This window comes from Panthera uncia, chromosome E3, assembly GCF_023721935.1.
Source record: "Panthera uncia isolate 11264 chromosome E3, Puncia_PCG_1.0, whole genome shotgun sequence".
Taxonomy (NCBI): Eukaryota; Metazoa; Chordata; class Mammalia; order Carnivora; family Felidae; genus Panthera; species Panthera uncia.
In genome coordinates, this window is record NC_064815.1 from 11,711,794 (window position 1) to 11,715,171 (window position 3,378).

At 47.7% G+C, this 3,378-nt stretch overlaps 1 non-coding gene across 1 annotated transcript; it reads right to left on the bottom strand.

Annotated features, from left to right (window-relative positions):
* Positions 1–1,209: 1,209 nt before the first annotated feature.
* TRNAL-UAG (transfer RNA leucine (anticodon UAG)) lies at positions 1,210–1,291 on the bottom strand. Its single transcript has one exon. It is a non-coding gene; the product is annotated as a tRNA-Leu (tRNA).
* Positions 1,292–3,378: the final 2,087 nt, after the last annotated feature.

Sequence of the window (3,378 nt, forward strand, 5' to 3'; positions counted from 1 at the left end):
AAAACATCTCTCTGTCCTACACACTGTCACAACCATGCTGCAAGCCACTCTCCTTTCTCCTAGACAACTGAAGTAGGCTTTGAATGGAACCTCCTGTTCCTGCTGCCAGAAGGAACTTTCTAAACCCAAAATTGGAACATGCCACCCTCCATCTTAAAACCTTTTGATGGTTTCTCACTGCCCTCAGGACCAAGTTCAGGGCCTTAGCTTAGCATTCATGACCCTGCTTGCCTAACACTCAGCCTCATCTCTTGCCATTAGTCCCTGCCGCTCTCTGCTCAGCTGCCCTGAATTGCCTTCAAAGCATCTCAAACTCACCAGGCTCTCGTTTGCCAACAGGATTTTCCACAATCTGATTCCTCTTCCTGAGCTCCTCTCTCCCAACTTCACATACCTGATCTCTCAATTTCAAGTCCCAGAGAAATGACACATCCTAGGTTGACCCTGAGCCAGGTGAGCATGTTGTGCACTGGGTAACACTCCGCACAGGTGTAATTAATGAAATTACCACAGCTGGAAAGCTGATGAGAAGCTTACCTGCCTGTGTGCTCTGTAGCCTCAAGACGAACTTGGTTTCTTGCACATAGTAGGCCCTTCATAGTTAGTGAATAAACAAGCAAGCAAACAAACAAACAAGGGGCCCCTGAACCAAGCGTGAAGGCCAAATAGGGGGTGGATCAATGAAGCTGGAACTTCAAGGTTGATAGCACACGTGGGGCAGGCCCCGTGATATCTCAACCTTTCCACAGGGTCACCTGACACCTTTTCTACCAACGGAGGTTTGTGGAGTCAGCCGGAGCTCTCCATAGGATACAGAGCGTGCGGGAAAGGAACCTCCCAACTCAGGTCATAATTAAAATCACCCCCACCTAACCTTTGTCCTTAAGGGGTAAAGCGGCCTGCTCACTCTGGCCGCCCCTGGAAGCATTAGAGATGTAGGCAGTCTGTTGGGAACTATTAAAGTTATTTCAGATGCTTTCCCCTTGGACATAAGGAGACACTTCTGTTTTTGTTTTTCAGATAGCAGGATTGGTGGGTTTGTGTACTGGGCTAGGGAAAGGCAGTGCCTGGGCTGCAGTTTCTTGCTTTTCCCGCTTGCTCTCCATTTCATTTGTAAAAACAGAGTCATAAAGGGGAAAAGAGGAAGAGGGATTAGGAGATGGTAAACAAATTGAAGGGTTCAAGAAAAAGTGAGACCATGAAGGGGTGTGGCAGCGGTGGGATTCGAACCCACGCCATCGAAATGACTGGAGCCTAAATCCAGCGCCTTAGACCACTCGGCCACGCTACCGCCCGTCGCAAGGCTTTCCGCTGAGACTATATTAGTCTAATGACGTAGTGTCTCACACTCTGTGACCCCGCCCTCTTAGCTTTGCGCATGCCCAATAGCAACCTGGATTCTCCTGCGCCTGTGAAGGTATCTTGATCTGTGGCTTCTTTCGCGGCTTTGGAATCACAGTATTTATATGATTGACAGCAATAACTATGGTCAGAATGCCACATTTAAAGGGAGAGAAGAGTTCCTGAGTGTTAAACATGAATATTCAGTCCTCACGTGTGTGCATTCGATTTGCCGTGTGCGTCGTATACTGTCTACGGCCACCAGGGGACGGTGCCGCGCTGCCGCTCCCTCCCTTGCTGGGCTGGGGGGTCCCGCGCGGAACCCTGCTATGCACAGAAGCCGGCCAGGTCCCTATCCTGCGGACTTCCCAGCCCTATTCCACGTCATCTCTGCAATCCCAGGTGGCCCCATGGCCTGGTCCCTGCCATTGCGAGGTAAGAATCACCGGTCTAGGTGAATGTCGTTACAATGTCAATGAATATTGTTACAGATTATTTGTATGTTGGTCTCCCTCAATCATAATTCTTGGCCACATCTTAGAGAGGGAGAAACTGACTCGCAGAGAGACGAAGTAACTTGTCTCAGCTGCCCCAGGCAGAGCCAGTATTCTCCAGCCTCCCAAGACCCCAGTGTTCTTCTATGCAGGCTCTTTCAGTGTTTTTTTGTTTTTAATGCAATAAGTACAGATCAAATACATAATACATAAGTACATAGCAAACTTCCATTTCCCGTCATCCGTAATTAGTTAACGTTTTGTGTATTTGCTTCAAATATTCTTAAATAAAAAATAAACTGAACTAAGCTGTAAGTAAGATTCAAGTCTCCTTTGATAGCTGCAAGTTCGATCCCCCTTCCTCCTTGCTCAGGAGTCTCAGATGCTTTTAGTTAGTCCACTTTTTCGAATTTTACCTACACATAGGCTTCTCCATTTCCTTGCATATTTAAGGAAAATAACAAAACTACAGTAAAGCTAGACAGGTGGGTGTGGTAAACTGAATAATTCCTTCACCCACCAAAGACGTCCACATCCAAATCCCCAGAACCTGTGAGTATGTTATTTTATGGGACAAAAGGGACTTTGTTGGTGTGATTAAATTAAGGATCTTCAGGTAGGGAGACTGTTCTGGATTATCCACATGGGCCCAAGGTAATCACAAGGGTCTTTAGAAGAGAGACGTAGGAATTAGAGCAGGAGACGTGCAGACAGAAACAGAGGTACCAGTGATACAGCAGCCGCAAGCCAAGGAATGAACTAGAAGCTGTTAAATGTAAGCACACGGATTCTCTCCTACAGCTTATGAAAAGGAACACAAGTGCCTGACACCTTGGTTTTTGGACTTCTAAGTTCTGGAACCGTAAAACCATTGTGTTGTTTCAATCCACTAAATTTGTGGTAATTTGTAACAGCAGTAATAGAAAACCGAAACAGTGTATAAACTGACCTGTGGGCTTGGGAACACAGCCTGAGCCTTGACCCTAGGAAAACTACTTCTCTCTGGACCTCAGTTATTTGTCTGTAGTGGTAACGGGGCGATGATGATACCCAGCTCACAGGATTGCTATGGGAATCTCATTCGTTCATTCTGCAGGTATTTCTTGAGCTCCTTCAACATGTCGGGCACTGTTCCGTGTACTTGGCTACACTGGAGTGAAGCGGAGGAAGGTTAAACGTGGTGATGTGCGTCGTGCACTCAGACTTCCCTGGCACATAGTGTGGGTGGTGTGGTGGTGGTGACTCCAGCGGCCTGAGCTCCCCACTCCCTCCCAGTACCTCAGTTTGCTCACCACCAGAGTTCTTACATGGGTGCTGACCACTTGGTGGTATTATTCCACATACATCTCCCCACCACTGCCTCCAGCTGGTATTTGGCTTTTTCTGAGGTCTATAATGGGCCCGGCTGGAATGTCGACTCCGGGAGGGCAGGTGATCGTGTCTTGTTCACCCAAAGCTATTGCCCCAGGACCTAGAACAGTATCGGCAATAAGACTCTTCCTTATACTGGTGGTTTTGCATCTTTGGTCGAGGCCGCTCCCTC